This window comes from Phyllostomus discolor, chromosome 7, assembly GCF_004126475.2.
Source record: "Phyllostomus discolor isolate MPI-MPIP mPhyDis1 chromosome 7, mPhyDis1.pri.v3, whole genome shotgun sequence".
NCBI classification, from domain to species: domain Eukaryota; kingdom Metazoa; phylum Chordata; class Mammalia; order Chiroptera; family Phyllostomidae; genus Phyllostomus; species Phyllostomus discolor.
In genome coordinates this window covers 26,035,307-26,053,463 of record NC_040909.2, presented here as the reverse complement: position 1 = coordinate 26,053,463, position 18,157 = coordinate 26,035,307, and the positions used below count along the sequence as shown (strand labels likewise).

At 32.9% G+C, this 18,157-nt stretch overlaps 1 protein-coding gene across 1 annotated transcript in view; it reads right to left on the bottom strand.

The window, feature by feature from the left end:
* TBC1D5 (TBC1 domain family member 5) overlaps window positions 1-18,157 on the bottom strand; it is a 482,939-nt gene that overhangs the window by 443,187 nt on the left and 21,595 nt on the right. The window contains exon 2 of the mRNA XM_028518682.2: window positions 6,373-6,468. The gene's annotated coding sequence lies outside the window, so the exon portion shown is untranslated. The remainder of the gene's footprint in view (window positions 1-6,372; window positions 6,469-18,157) is intronic.

The window sequence follows — 18,157 nt, the reverse complement described above, 5'->3', positions numbered from 1 at the left end:
AAATAAAATTACAATGCCGTTAGGTGACTTTCTTAAGTTATTGCTCATTATTGCTTTATATATACCTCATGCCTAAAATATGACTTAAGAATATTTAAACATTCTACTAAGATAGCTAAAATACCTAAATTACTATAAATCCCCTCTAGGGCCATTCATGGTAGCTAATTACATACAATTTTGAGACATTTCTCATCCTACTGAACTTTGCACCTACCACTCTTTATGTACATACATCTTCTTAAGAGAAGATACATTCTCAAAAGTGAATACCTCTTCAACTCCCCTTCATCATACAAGCACCTTGTTTGTACTCAAAATATATTTGCTGATTAATTTATTTAAACATTTTAATTAACATTTATTTTAACATTAAAACAGGTCATGCACAGCAGAAAACAATGTGGAGTGGGGGAGGCAATGGACATCTCGGTAGCAACCCTGAATGTTGCGAAAGAAAGCCTTCAGAATTCTAAAAGGAAATGATCGGCAACCTAGAATTCTATACCCAAGCCAACTATTAATCAAGCCTGACAGTAAAACAGACAAGGAGATAGGATCCACAGAAAAGGAATGGAGCAAAGCTATCCAACTTCTAAGGATATCAAATCTTTGACTTTCTTCTACATCACACTAACACATCACAGCGTAACTCTGAAGGACAATGGCAGTAGCAACTGGAGAAATAAAGCAGAGGAAGCAATGAGAAGCAAGTATTCTCTGGGCAAATATGCCTATGAGATTGGAGGAAACCCCTATGACAATGACTATTAGTCCTCAGGTGACAGTCTCTACATTAAACCAATGTCAAATGACTGCCAAACTGTTACACGTTCAGCTCTAAAGTTGTGCTTACATGTATTATAAACAGTATCACTTTGTAAGATAAACTATGTTTCTATACAAAAAATGTACACACCCACATTTTCATTCACAACATAGTTTAATTAGGTTATTTTATAATTAGGTTTTATTTAAGAAACGAATAACAAAATATAACAGTACAGTTTCTATAAAACAAGAGAATATTTAAGAGATAAAAACAACCTTTCAAAATGCTTGACAGTGATTACATCAGTTGTCAATTTTAAAATCCACCTCCACCCCTAAAAAACTTGACTGGTTAGTTACAGCTATTATTCAAATTTTAAGTGAAAAACTATGCTTACTCTACTTGGGAGACTAAGAACAAAATAAACTCTCATCTTTCAACTCCCTTTTATGCCTAGTTCATATAAAGTTAATTTTTATATATAAAATATCAATGAAATCAGATGTCTTATTGCCAAGAAGCATGCAATAATGGAGAAAACAAAAGAAAAAATTTTAAAAAATGCTTTAGCAATCATACAAAAGCACTGTAACTTGACAATTTTATCTTCCAAACATCCTTACTTCAGTCTATATTTTTTGGTATTATATACTGAGGATGACTTAAAAGGATTTGATAACTACTCTGAAACATATGTATATTTTCTTTATACAGTATATAGCTTTTAATAGAAAACTTTCCTATATATGACCTTTTCAGCATTCTAAATTTTACTTATCTAATAAATTAAAGTCAAAAATAGGATCTGATCAGTAGGTTGTATATGTATAGGCATGCTTTGTTCATGTAATTCCATTTGTGTGATTTCATGTTCTGTTTTTGCTATTGTTGGTATGTTATTTGGTATCTACTGTTTGAGTGAGCAATATCAATACTAAGGTGGTCAAAACTAAAACACTGCATTTAGTCAGAGTATTCAATACTACTAAAGACCTCTACATATCAGTATTATTTTGTAGTGCCCTACAAAATCCTAGCAGTACAAAAGCCCTTTTTATTGTACAAACTCTAATTTAATAAGGCTCTATTTAATTAGTCCAGAATTCAAATGCACATTCATGCCAGATATTGCAACCACATGGGAGATAGGAGGAAAGATATTTGAAACACTTCCATGGGAAACAATCTTTTGGGTTGCTCTCTGAAAGTATCAATACAGGGACCCAAACTACTTCACACACTATCCACAAAATAGATGAGGTATGAAGGAAATCTTACGTTTAACATGACCTTTGGCTGTACTTTCACTTGTCATAACTATAAAGGAGGTACTCTCAGAGCCAACGCATAAGCTATGTTATAGTCTTAAAACTATAGAGGTAGGTAGTTCATGAAGTGCTTCAGACTATAAAAAACTCCAGGCAGAATATATGAAAACTCTTACTTTTGTTACTAAGCACAATAGGCCTTTCTGAACAAAAAGAGTTCTAATTTATACATATGAATGACTAAGAATGACTGCATGAGGATTTTTCTTTTTAATGTACATTCAAATACAAATATGCCAGTGTGGTTAGCTAGTTCAACTTAACAAATCATCCATAACCTAAGTGCAAATTAACTAGAAATTTAATTTAATAATCCAATTATGACTTTAATAATGTAATATGCCATGTTAGATAAGTACATGTCAAGGGGAAACTGAAAAGAAAACTACACACACACTCACACACACCCCAAAAGAAACCTTTAATCAACTCTTTTCTAGGTATTCTTATTTTTACACACAGAAATTCACCAAGGAAAAACAGTTGTTTTCAAAAATGTTTTGGCAAAGCTGTCAACTTATCAATATATATAATATGTAAAATGGTTTTTTAAGGGAAAAAAGACCACTGATTCATCCAACATAAAATTATAAATTCCTAAGGTATAACAAATAGGATCTGTTTTCAGTACAATGTCAAATATATCATCAGAGTACTTTTTAAAAATAGAATATTTATAAGGTAAGACAAGCACAAAAAATCCTTGTATGCTATGAAGAAAAACTTCAGAATTATCTACTATATTATAACCAACTTTATCATACTTATCTTTTTCTTCCCAATAGTAATACCTTTCTATTTTCACCTTGAAAATAGGTTCCAAAAGTTGTAAAACATCAGTCATGCTTTATAAAAGTCATAGTCACAAACTGCCTTGCTTGGCTATCAAAAACCTATCATAGTGGAAGTTAGTTTTATCATACAACAGTACATTTTTAAAGATACTGCATGTGAATTAAGATTCCTCTTAGAAATACATTATATATGACTATTAGAAATTATTCAATAGGAATTTGCAGTATCACTATACTAGGGTGCACGTGGTTCCCAATTTTGCTGAGATGCCACCTAGTTTGTACCCACTGCCCTGGCAGATTACAGCACACCCTTTCACTCTCAACACTGTCCTGAATTGGACGGTAAATTATGTTCGTTCTAGCTATGACATTATTTTATGTTACCTAAATCAGGGGTTTTGAGAATTTTCTAATATAACATTAATTATTTGAAAAATCTAACTTAAAACTTTGAGTGATTCACACAGTACCCTACCATTCATTCAGATGCAGTTACTTATGGCACTCAAGCAACATCACCCAAACTCTGCTGCTGGTCTAACTCTAACTCAAGTGTTTTCTGATGTTCTTTGTGTTTCAGACCCAGGGTGAAGGTTTCCCTTTATCCGCTGGTTGTAAACAGGGTGGGAAAGATCTTTTTCCTTAGCCTCCCACCAAAGTCACAGTTTTCCTTATTCTTTGAGGTTCCGCAAAGTCTTTTAAATAGTTACATTTAAGTGTTTAAAATTACAATTGGTTACTTTCTTGTCCTTGTTATGCACATATTTAAACATTAAAGTGTGCATTTAAACACTATATTGAGTTAATTTAATAGTATGTTTGTAAACATTTCTATAAAAGCTTAGAATCATTCTTCTAACTATATAGACATATCTCTCTCTCTCTCTCTATATATATATAAACCTGATAATAATGCCATTATTCTAATAAGAAAATCAGATTTGACCTGACAGAGCCCTCTAAATGATCTTGGGCTTAAAAGTCAAAAGATCTGATCTTACATATCTACCAGGTGAACGTATAACCTCCCTTAGGCACAAATTCTTCTTCAGTATATAATTCCAGTCCACTATATACAAGCTTACAAGAGGAATAAAATCAGAAAATTCAAGAAGCTCAAGTACTGCCTACTGTTCAAAAAAGATGACCAAGTGTTATGCAAAGTGAAGGCAGTTAGCAAATTCAGCCTATCAGAGATAAATAACTTTAAAGAATAAATAAATAAAACAACTCTGGTGAAAACCTACATTATACCAACAACACATACAAAACTGTCATGGGTAAGAAAGACCCTTGAGAATCAAACTGAGTGAGTCCTAATCCCAGCACCATCACTCACTATTAGCTGAGTGGCAAGCATCTCTAAGTCTTTGTTTCCTCACTTGTAAAATGAAGATAATAACTGTAGTTATCTCACTGTGAAGAGTAACAACAGTCCATTAAAAGATATGAGCATGGCATTTGCACAGGGTAAGGGCTCAATAAATACTAGCTAATACGAGACATTAATGGAGAATACAATAATCTCCATTAATGTCTCCTTTCAAAAACAAGTCCTGAAAATTTATTTTGATGTTAGGGGGAAAACTCACATGTATGTGCATATGTGTGCTCACACATATGTGTATCTTCCTAGATGACAAAGGCAGTAGTTCAAAAATACTTCCTAATAGTGTACACTGGAAATATTATCATGACAATTAATATAGATCTTATTCAACAGTGCAAAGGAAGCTTTTTTCTTCTAAAGAAGCCCACAACAGCATACTGAAGCACATTTTAAAATAAAATTCCATATCTAACAATATCTATGGTTGTTCATCTCCAGAATGGGAAAGTCACTGATATATACAGTTACACACATTTTTAAACCCATGTACACAAATCAAAAGAAACCACTTTCCTTTATGGCAATTATATGAAGATACCAAAGCAATATTCTAATTAAACATTCATATAGTCAATATTTCAAAACAAGAAATTTGAATATAAATATGCATAATTTACAATTCTATAGTGAGACTTGTCTACAGAGGCCATTTTCACTGTATTTCAACAGTATCCTATGAGCAATGCACAATGCCACTTCTCTCTAAAACGCTGAAACTACAAAGTCCACAGTCGTTCACCTCAGGCAAACACCAAAGACCATGCTGTGCACATGATGCTCTTTTACCCAGACAAGCATTTTAACCTGTTCATGAAACCCAGTCAGCATGCGAGCCTGAAGAAGACACTATCTCAAGAAATAGAGTCAGAGACAGAAGATATACCTTATTTGGTTAAAAATAGAAACTTTACATACAAGAATTATTCTCTAAGGTAAGAGAAACTATAGCTTGCATTTATAAAGACCTTTGTCCATTTTAGTTCATTAAAATAAAGTGGTGTAAAACTTTCCATAAGAGATAAGCTTTGAAATAAATATATCACTAGGACTGACATAAAAATTCATATAAAGATAGTGCTGTTTTCCAAACCACATGTAACAGGGATTTAAAAACAAAGGTGACGTCAGTCAAATTTTTATCTCAGGGATCCAAATCTAAGTTGGACTTCATTTCTCTGAACTTTCCTAAAAATCTTCCAGGAGTAAAATTAGATTTGCCACTAAAATAAAATAACTAGGACTCCATTATCTATTCTAAAGAAAGTAAGAAATACATACCTGTCCTTTAGAGATACAAAGGATAATGTGGACAAACGTTTAGATGTTCAATCTCAGTTGACAAACAATAGGCTATATCATTAATTTGTAAGTCACTCTAGGATGAATATACACAAACACACATTCTATCACTGATAACCCTAAACAGGTAAATTTGGAGCTAAAGCATAAGTAAAATTTTATCTGTACCATAAATTACTTTAAAAAAAATCACAGGCATTGCAATGAATATATTTTTGCCTTAGAGCGAATACTTTAATTTTAAAGAACCACAAAGAAAAAAATCTAAACTAGTCAGTAACAATGCAGCGTCTAAAAGCAATAAACTCAAAATTAAGTTATAAATAATTTAAAGCATGTCATGAAGATGTATTAATAATTCATTAGATAAATAATTTACTAAATAATCAAATAAATAAATAATGAAATACATAAATAAATCAGCAAATAAATAATTCCGCAAAATAACCTAAACAATAAGTCACCCAAACAAATCAGAAGCCTACAAACTCCAATGATTTTCTGGATTCTGATAGTTTTAAATAAGCAAATGTGCATAAACCAGATCAACCCTTGTTAGAATTAGAAATATTTTTCAATGCTATTGGTAAAATCATCATCTCAATACATAAGAACATATTTTCAATTTTTAAGAGACTGCATAGGATTACTTCCTATAAATTATTAACATGATTATAATATATCCTTCTCTATATTTTACTTATAATATCTTTGCCTAACATATTTTCCCTCCAAACATTGAACACTTATTCTTAACTTACACTCCTTTATCAAAGCAACACTTACAGTATGATAGTGATACAGCCAGCCATTGATCATTTTCCTTTTAAGAAAGTCTTCTTCATTCACAAAATCTTCCTTCACCAATGCTTTAAAACTTTTCTGCAGGGGTAGAACAGTAAGAATAACCTTAATTATTACAGATGGCACTTCATTCACTAGGACATGATGCTTTATAATTCTATAAAGTAGTAATGGGATATGGACATTATTAGTTGAAAACTATGTCAAGTCTTTGTAAGTCTTGAATGGACTAAGTACAAGCTGACAAAGGCCAGCTTCCTCTACTCCAGCTGACACGCAAGCTGTTAAAATTGGCGGGATTTCAGACATGAAGACAAAAACTTTGAAGGACAAAGTAACTGGCTGACATCTAATGCTATCCTCAATTTGAGAAGTTCAACGTCCTTGAAAGAGCCCATGAGATCATTTGTTGTAAGTTGAATGTAGTGACAATATATTTAGAGCACCACAAAGAGTCAAAATACAACTGACCTCATAAATCAGTCTTCACTGAACATTTATTTGAACTTTTTAACCATCCACGATATAATACTCTGGAAATCCATAACCATTAGATCCCAAACTAATGGGATCTAACTAATGATTAGTTTCCCCGAAAGAAATAAGACCTTTGTAATGAGTGTTTGACACATTTAAGAGAATAAATCCAAACGATAAATCACATTTGAAGAGAAGGACCTTAAAGTCAATCAAAATTATTTTATATAATTTCTCTCAATGAAATGACAAAACAACATTTCAAGTTAGGTAATATTTTACGTTTTTTTTACACCAAACAACTAGAACAGGAACAGAACCACAGAAATGGTGATCACATGGAGAGTTATCAACAGGGGAGGGGGAGAGAGGGGGAAAAGGTACAGAGAATAAGTAGCATAGATGGTAGGTGGAAAATAGACAGGGGGAAGGTAAGAATAGCATGGGAAATGTAGAAGCCAAAGAACTTATATGTATGACCGATGGACATGAACTAAAGGGGGGGAATATGGGTGGAAGGGGGTGTGCAGGGTGGAAGGGAGCTAAGGGGAGAAAATGGGACAACTGTAATAGCATAATCAATAAAATATACTAAAAAAAAAAAAAAGAAAACCGAGGCTCAGTAAGGCTATGCATATTGCCGAAGATCCACAGTGGCAGGGGAGAGTCTAACTTTGTCTATACCAATTTCCTGTGAAGGTTTGTTCAATTAGAGACCTATATCTGAGCCCAACCTGAAACATACAGCAAACCCTAGGGCAATGTAAATGGATTACAGCAATGGTTCTCAACTAGGGGCTATTTGCTCACCCCCAGGGACATTTGGCAATGTCTGGAGACACTAATGGTTGTCCCAACCCGGGAATAGTATGGGCACCTAGTGGGTAGAGATCAAGGATGGAAACATCTTCAAATGCACAGGACAGACTCTCAACAACAAAGAATTATCTGGCCTAAACCATTAATAGTGTTGAGGATGGAAAACCCTGGATCAGAATAAAATGATTGATGATTGTTGTAGTGTATGGATTTCCTATTATAAAATAATATAGATTTGGTTTGGGGAGTCAAGTTTCTTTAATATGTATAACATTATATGCAGTGGAATACCCTAGATGAAAATGTGTATCCTCAGAAAAAATAGGTATATGGAGACTCTATGTACTTTCTTCTCAAGTATTCCACAAATCTAAAACTGCTCAAAAAAGGATACTATTTTTTAAAAAATAGTATCCTTTACTCACTTAAGTTATGAATAACTTCCTTAGAATCAATACTAAAACATAAATAAAATTAAAAAACATTTTATAACTGTAGATTCATCAAAATTCTTCCAATAAAGTTAATATGAGAGCATTAAAAAGTCATGTTTATGAGTTAACCTCAGCAAAGTAACTAGCCAAGGTATTTAATAATAGGGTTTCAAGGGATTATTCTGATAAAATATAATATGATATATAATCCTCAATGATTTGCAAAGCTGGGGGGTGAGGAGGGCTCGCCTAAAAGCTATCAAGTGTTTTCTGAAAGAATATTTGTGATAATAAAAGCACTTAAGAAAAATACAGCAATATAATTATCAAAGAGCCCCTGAAATTATGTATCATTTTAAGTGCTTTCTTTTCAATACCAATTAATCTCTCTCCAGTCTCAAAGCAGATTTTGGTTTCAACCTGGATCTAGAATCTGTCATGACATAATGCATGTTTCTTTATACTTGACCTATCACATTACTACACACGCCATTAAACAATGGTATCCTTAATCAGATAGGATTAGGTCATATCCTTCCCCAGCCAAAAAAAGAAAATTTAAATAACAATAGTATAATAACTTAAGAGAGGAAGAAACAAAAGGAGAGAAATTCTGTCATGCAAACATCCGGAAGTAGACAATCAAAGGCTGATGTGGCAGGTCCAATATCAGGGGTCCAAGTTCCTTACATCCTTTTGCTACGCCACATACTGTTCTATTTAAAGTCAGCTCAGATTCCAAGAAGGTTACGGGAACTCCAGCTAATACATCCACATCGCAGGCAGCAGAAAGAAAAGGGAAAGAAAGGCCCACCCTGCTCTCTTCTAATACTCATATTTCAGCTTACAGCTTATAAACCAGAACTTAGTGTTTTGATCACACCTAAACACTTGGAAGGATAGGAAATATAGTCTCCAACACTGATGATAATGGCCAGGTATAAAATTCGAGCTCTTTTTACTAGGGAAGACAGTAGAATGAATTTTGCAGGGCAAAATATAAGAGCCAGACTACAGCAGAGTTCACAACTCTTTGGAAAAAATGGGAGATGTAGTCAAAATTTTTCCTGGGATTGCTTCACTGTAAATGATATATATTATGCACATTCGTGTGTGTGTTTGTGTGTGCACACATATGAAAGAAAACCTAAATGTTTAACAGGTGAATGCTTAAATAAATGTGGAGATAATCTCAGAATAGAATACTGTGTAGTCACTTAATATCCCTTTCAAGAACTTTCCTGATAAAAAGTATTAATAATGCTAAATGAAAAAGAATGAGCTATAAAACATTTCATATAAAATAACCCATTCTATGTAAATAGACATATATAAAAAATATACATATGGAGAAATGTTCATAATATTAAATGAAAAGGACAGGCCATAAAGTATTTCATATAAAAGAACCCATTTTATATAACTATGCATACATATAAACACACATATATACACACAGTATATATTTGCGCAGACATCATATTTCTAAAGCTAGAGAGACTCAGACCATATAAAAATCAAGAAAATAGTATTAACCTAAACAAAAATAGTGGTTTAGGCTTTGGGATCTGTAACTACCTTTCACTTTCCCCATACTTTTCATTACTTTCTCATTTTTCTACAATGAACACATTATGCTTATGATTATTTTTCATGCACATTTGGCCTAATGAGGAAAACCACCTTATAAAAAGTAGATTCAAGCTTCATTTTATTACATGGAATTTGCTGATGATTTTTTTAAAGTTGGAGAGAAATCTGTAACTGAGCTGTATGTTTCCCAACTGGTACAAAAAATACATGTTTCCCCTTAGTTGGTAGTAAGAAGCTCACTTCTCTATGCCCAACTTGTTTGCAACTTACTAACATTCACATATCACATTTGTCAGCTTTACACAAGTCACTCCTAACCAGATGCTACATCCATCATTCCTAACAATTTACTTCGACAGACTGATTACTTTGCTCATCTCACTCTGTAGAACTAATCATTCCTACTTCATGCTTCTACAAATCCTTCCATTTTCTGTATTTCTCAATCTATTTTTTTATTTCTATTCTACTGCACATTTTTCTGGTTACTTAATAAAGTGCAATAGATACATCTACTGGAAATTACATCTGTCTTATAACTGTCTTATACTGTCTTGAATTTCCAGTTATTACTGGGTATACGTACTACCATTACATTGGTATTAATTCTATTGTCTGCAAGTCTCATTATCATTAATACAATATTAGAATTTAGAATGCCTTCAAAGTTCTCCACGTTTTCTAGAATGAATCAGTTTTCCAAACCCCCACTGCTACCATATAAAAATGGAAAAATAAGAAAAAGAGCAAGCAATTCATATATTTAGAACTAGTAACAAGTATAGAGGGTTGACCAAAATAGCAAACAAAAACATCTAGAACTTGGGAAAATCAGACACCCATACAAACACAGCAGAGAGGGAGAGCAAGAAATTCCATAACCAAATGTAATAAGTGGCAAGTTTCCAAGCCAGGCAGGATGTACAGAAAACCCAGAAGTAAGACCCACAGTCAGGAATAATCAGACAGGATCTTCAACTGAGACCAAAGTTACATAGTGCTAGAAGAGTGGCTTTCAACCATGGAAGATTTTGCCCCCTCCGCCCAAAGGGATATTTGGCAATGTCTGTGGTGTCACAAATGGAAGGTGCTATTTACATCAAATGGGTAGGAGGCAGGGATACTACTAACGTCCCACAATGCACAGAACAGCCCCCTCAACAAAGATGAATTATTCAACCCAAAATGTCAACAGTGCTAGAAGGAGCAGTTGAAGTCAAAAGAAGAGACAGCACTTAAACAGGTCAAAATGACATGAGTAAACGAATGGTGGCTACACCACATGTCTTTAATAAACCAGAATTTGGCCAGTGGAGGAACAGCAGGAAACAAGACTAGAAAACATAACTGCGTGCAGATTTTGACGGGCCCACACCAGACATCTGTTAGACCAAAGAGATAAAGAAATTAGTGTATTATAATAACAAATATAAGAGAACTCAGGCACAAAACAGCAACAGATTTGCTAAAACTGAAGTACAGAGGGGAGGGAACAATGATCTCCAGCACTATGACAGACTAGATACCTTAATATTAGATCCAACTTTTAAAATTTAGTGGGAAAATGCACCTTCATGAACTGTTTAGACAGCAAGTGAGTCCAGTATCCACATAAGCTCTAACAAAGTGAAGTACAAAAGGTAAACCCAGAAACCAGATTTCATCCTGAGGGTATGTGCCTATCACCGGCGAAATTTAGCTTTCCTTTTGACATCTACACAAGGAAAGCTCAGGAGGCAGACTCTAAAGTCTATCAAAATGAAACACCTACATAAAGCCATTACTCCAAAGGGCTACCCCATCATGTTTACAGCAAAAAAAGGGTCATAAAGACCTTCCTCCTATTATCCCTCTATAATCATACTTACTCTTTACCCCTACCACCTTTAACCCCTGGCAACCACTAATCTGTGCTCCGTCTCTGATTTTGTATTTTCAAGAATGTTTCATTAAGTCTCTTGACACTTAACCACAAAGTGAAACCATCACAAAGGTTCTCACACTAAATTCACACTACTTGCATAATCCAATAAATCTCATGTGAAAATGTCAGCAACAACTTTCCAAAAGCTCAACTCAAATATTTTTGTCTTTTCAAAAAAATTTTTAATCACAAAACATACAAGGACACAAGACACAATGAATGGCAGCCAACACAAACATGAAACAGACAAATTAGACTGCAGATTCTTCAATTATTGGAAAGACTGTTCACTAAGGATGTTTTGAGCAATAGAAAGGCTTAAAATATACATATATGTATGAATTAAGTAAAACAAGAAATAAAAAACACAGGTAAAATTTTAAGTTCAGTGTAAAAGTTAAACTGCAGAATCAATATAAACAAAGAATTAGTAAGTGGAAAGAAAGACTTTTAAAACCTATCTAAAATGCAGTTAAGAGAGACAAGAAGAAAATATGTAAAGCAGCCAAGAGATACAAAAAAAAAATGAATGAGATGGTCTAACAAAATACTACCAAAACTATCTGGGATGAAGAACCACTTTTTAAATTGCCAGTCCACTGCAGACAAAAAAAGACTTCTGTAAAATCCGATGAAAGTGAATTTCTCTTTTTATAAACCCATGTGCTTAATCATGGTAATAATATCAAGCTGCTACAAAATATCTTAACTTGGTGGTTTAGAATAAAGATGGATTTAAGATGAAAATTTATGGTGAAGTCTGAAGGGGAAAAAAAAGACATTATTTTAGTCACACACATGGTCCGCCTATGAGAATATGAAGCCTTTTAATTTAAAATTTTGACAGCCCATATCAAGTTTAATTAACCACCAACCCATTCCAATATAAATATTAAGAAAAATGAAATATGCCAAGGTGCCTGTTGAGTTTTTACCCGAAGTTATAATCACATTTGTATTCTTCTTAGCTGCTTTGAGTCTTCTTTGTAAGAGAAAAATGCAGGCTTTAGAAAGATACCTATATACTCATATTTCAAGATCCAGAAAAAAAAAAGATACATACACACATTAATGTATTAAAAAAGTTTCTCATAACTGTAAACTTTTCACTGGTACTTCTTTTTTCCTATTTAAAACATGAGCATAAATAAGTTTTTAAGTTTAACTCTAAAGATTGATATACTTTAAAAATATGTTTTTAAGTAAAAGCAAACTGCAAAGACTTATTTCCTCCATAATACAAATGCCACAAAGCCAAAATTCTTTATCATAAACATTTGCAAATGGCTTAAAATTGGGAGCAGGTGAGTCTAGTAATCTACCTCTGTATCTGTCAAAAGAGGAGTTGAGCTTATTACAGGAAAACTCTAATAACTAAAATCAGTGATATGGGAAGATTAACATCTTAAGTCAGGGAACCGTAAGCTTTCCCACAAAGACACACCTAATAAATAGACAATGAACACACTGCTCCAACAGACAGTGAATACAGGTGGTACATATATGAGTTGGGGAATGGAACCCAAAATAGCTAACAGTAATCATTAATTTTCTTTGGCATTGAGTATAATTTTAAAATAATTCTGTTACTGTGTCCCATTCCATATCTCACTAAAATTCAACCTGAAAAGAACGCACCATGTTTGCACTACTTCTTCACATATCCAGTGCTAGTAAGGGTCTCGTCCTCTGGTCACACCAGAACCTTATGCCTTTGCTGAAGGAGCATGCATTTTACACAAGGAAAATGAATTCTAATTAGTTTCTAGGTTTAACCAGCTATTCTTTTCCATTAACACTGAATCCACCAAAAATCAACTGTACCTTTACACACACATGCATGCACACACACCCACTAGTAAGCTGTATTTTTAAACTTTTTAACCAACATTTATTTCTTGAATAGTTCATCCTTAAAACTTAGTACATACTGCATCACAGGAAAAAATTGGTAACCATGTTATAGACAACTCTTTTTCAGCAATTAAGGATTAACTCTAGTACTGAATTGCAAATATTAGTAAGAAAATGAAATAGAGATAGTTCAAGTCTTGTTCTCACCTAATTATGAAAATTATCTTAAAAGGTTATATGACTTATTTCAAATCCCATATAGTTAAGAAGTCAAAGCTATTCATAATTATACATTTGAGCTTAAATTATCTTAAATTAAATATTCTGAATTTAAATTATCTTTATGAATTTTATAATTGAGCCATTTTTATAATTTGTAAAAAATTAAAAAATTATATCTAATCTAAATTTTAAGAACTGCAGTTTTCTAAATAAAGTAATTTTCAGTCACCTTTTGATTGGATTAACATCTACATGTAAAGAGATACAGGTTATTATTTTTGCATTTAAGTTCTCTCTAATAAAAGTAAATAAAAATCATTAACTAAAGGTTACTTTAACTTTTTACATTTCAATTAGTGGGTTTTCTTTGGGCTAATTTTTGGTAAATGCTTTTTGTTTAAAAATTATAAACTTCTGGTTAATTATAAATGCAATTTTAATCTAAGTTATTTAATTTGACATAATTTAAATTCAAAGAAATCATAAACAGTTATTATAACTTTTAATTACACTGTATTTGAGACACTTATTTTTATATCACTAAGAAAAAAATTACAGGTCACACACCATCTCTACTTTGCTGTCAATGTATTTTATCAAAAACTGATCCTTTTGTTCTAAAAAGAATATATTAGCTATGACATTACACCTGTTTTTCTCTCTTCAACATTTATAAAAATGTTCATAGTTAAGTATAACTTATTCAGAAATGTTAGTTAAGATTTGAAAGTACATTTTATAAGTTCAAGTTCCTAGAAGCACTTAGATACCTAAATTTAATTTGCTGAATAGTTACTGAAAAGATTAAACTAGGATAATCAAAGACTTTTATAATAACAACAATAAAAAAAAACAATGCAACAAATTGTGAAAATAGAAATGTTTCTGCTTAAGACCCAATTATTTCTATACATTCTAGTATGCAAAATCAGGTAAAACAAACAGTTGATGGAGTTCTGTATGACGGCTTTCCCTTTTGTGAATAAGGCACAAATTTAGTGGTTAATGACAGTCAGTAGAGCTCCTCCACAACTATACACACAAACTAAACAATAAAAACACAGAAATCATTGCCTTCCCCTCCATAAGAAGCCAAGCTAACTTTCTGGACAGGAAGAATTGGGAATAGAAAGTTCACGCTCTACTAAGTATTGGGTTGGCAAAAAAGTCCATTTTGTTTTTTCTGTAAAATAAAAGGCATATTTCATTTCCACCAATAATTTTATTGATTTGGATATTTTGAGTATGTTGGCAATCTCCCGCTATTGGCTTCTAGTGGCTAGAGGCCAGGGGTGATGCTAAACATCTTCCAATGCATGAGACAGCCCCACACCAAAGAATAATTTGGCCAAAACATCAATAGTACCAAGAAACTTCACAAACCACTTCTGACATATTCAATCAGTCACAGCACCTTCTCCATACACTGCACAAATTTTTTTCATGCATTTCAATTGCATTATTACCTTTCTTGAAATAATAAAGCATAATATGCCGAACATGTTGCATATTTTCTTCCACCTTCAATATTAAAATGGCTACACACAAAAAAAACACGAATTTTGTTAAGTTTTTCTAAACGCATGCTGATATGACAGCTGTCACAATACAATCTAACAAAATTGTCTCAAATGAAGTTAAAGACAACAAATCACTAACTGGAACCATCATACAGAAAAAATGAAACAAATTTTTTGGCCAACCCAATACTATGAAGTCTGAATGGAGATAAAGCTATAAATGGAATTCATGGATGAACTTCTTTTGAGAAACTTTACAACTATCAGAGAAATAAACAATATTACAAATATCTATGTTCTCGCTAACCAGATTTTTTTAACAAATGGCATTCACATTATGCATTCAAATTCATGTAAATATGAAACCATAGTTGCTTCATGTATATTTACAAAAGAACTACTAGAGACAAAGTTAAAGTCAACCATTCACAACTCTCAGTTCCATTTCCTCAGCTCATCTCCTTATTAGAGCCAGTATTATGAGACTGGCATGTAGCCTCCTCAGCCATGTTCTACATTTTTATTTATATATTTAAATAACAGAGTTGTGTTTTGTATAATTTTTCTATTTTCATAAATAATATCACACTGAAAGCACTTGCTTTTTTCCATTCAAAACTATTTTTGTGATCTATTTATATAAATATGTCATTCCTTTTAACTATTTAAAGTACTGAATCAAATACGCATACCACATTTTATTTATCCATTCCTCCACTGATGGGCATTTAGGTTGTTTCTAATTTTGCACTATTACAATGTTTTAACAACTATCCTTGAACAAGTTTCTACATTCACATGAAAGAACATGTGAACTTTGTTCTATAAAACAAGGCTTCTCCACTTCAGCACTATGGGCATTTTGTACTGGATAATTCTTTACTGTGGGGATCTGTTCTGTGAACTGTAGGACATTTAGCAGCATCCCTGATATCTCCATCCACCAGAGGTCAATAATACTTTCCAAATGTGACAATCAAACATGTCTCCGGGCATTGCCAAATGTCCCCTGGGAAGTAAAATTGCTCTGCTTGAGAACCCTGCTCTAAGACCCATATGAAAGTAGACCGTCTGCATTCTGTGTATATTTTCTATTTTACTAAATACTACCCGACCATTCCCCATACACCTACATCAGTTCATACTCAGATCAGCATGTAATGCCTCTGGCTTCCAAATATCCTTGCCAAAATTTGATAATGTATAACTATTTACATTTTTCCAATAAAATAAATATTAATTTTCCAAAAGGAGAGTGCCACTGCAAATGTTAACTTCAAGAGTAAGTAGTACACATGTGCCACTTGTAAGAAATTATAATGTTAAAACCCTAAGCTTAAATGGGGAAACTGACCTACATCAGATCCCGTCTCTCTATTTTAATGTCTTTTTTCTGCTAGATGATTTTTTCTTGACATGATGCATATCAAAACTTGACACTGATCCAGTACAAAACTCTATTAGTTTACTGAATTAATTCTAACTTTATAAAACTTATTTTTCCTAGAAGCTTCAAAATTATGATCCTTGTTTCACTTTCTTAAAACTTTCAAGATATACAAAGAGTTTTAAATAAGTCCCTTGAAATATTTCAGTTGATGTCATCATTTATAGAAGATTGATGACTCTTAACACTTCTAAACTGATGGTCTCTAAATACAAAAGTAAGCTAGAGATATACAACAGGGCAGTCATAATGGAAACACCTATTACCAAACCTCTTATATGCAAAATAATCTATTTCGTAAACTGACTGTAGAACTGGAGTCAGATTGAATCAAGATGGTGGACTGAGATAAGTCTATTCTCACCATCCCATACCAACCCTACAGAAATTAGGTCTGGAATTTATAGTTCACAATTTCTAGCCTCCTACAAAGACCAACTATAATTCCTGTTCATCTGTGCTATGAAATACCTTTATTGCCTTTTACTATAAAATCCTCTTTGGGCTAAGCAATCTTTACATGAATTTCTATTACTGGCACCCAAAGAATCTTGTCGAAGATAGTGGCACACTGAAATGATAATGATCCCACTGATAATGATTCTAACCATAACCAGACTAGAAACTGGAAGTTAGACCACAAACTTAAAGGAATATCAGAAAGAAGAAAATATTTTAATTGATAACACAAAAAGAATCTAATAAAACTGCTGCAAACTACAGGAGATTCTCTGAGAGTGGTGTCCGAATACAAAAAAGTTATATGCTACGTGATGTTAGGAGTCTATTGACAGCATGCTATTGACAGCATGAAGGGTAAGAACTTCCCAGCAGGTTACCATCCCCACACCCAAGGCCAAGCAGCCAGTAAGAGAGCTATCTGTCTCCCCGCAAAAGGAGTAGAAAGTGTAGAGCCTTAATTAAACCATATTTTCAAAGCCTGGTGCCCCAAAGAATGTGTACCTCAGATTATGTATCTTAACATTATGTCATTAAAAGTTTCTGAGAAACAATAAAATGTTCAAATCAGTGTTTTAGGAAGATTAATCCTGTATGACTAGGAAGGATGAATGAAGAAGAGGGAAGAATACAGAGAACAAAGCTTGCTGGAAAACAGTGTAGGCATTGTAAGGGCCTGAATTCCAGGCAAAGACCCTAAGAACAGAAAACACAAATTAACCCAGACATATTGATAAGAATAGAAAGAACTTGTTGAATGAATTGATGTTATGAGAGAAAAAAAGAAAAAGATGTGATCATTCACTTACTTGTTCACAAAAATACCTATTATATGCTTTGTTCATTACAGTGTCCCCAGCATTTAGCTTTATTAAATTAATCTGAAGATAAGGAAATCAAAAGTAACCCTAAGATTTTGGACCTGAGAACATCACATGAGGCAAATAAAGAGATCTGGAGAGAAAATTGGATTTTAAAAGACTAGTGATTATTCCAGCTTTAGAAATACTGAGTTGTT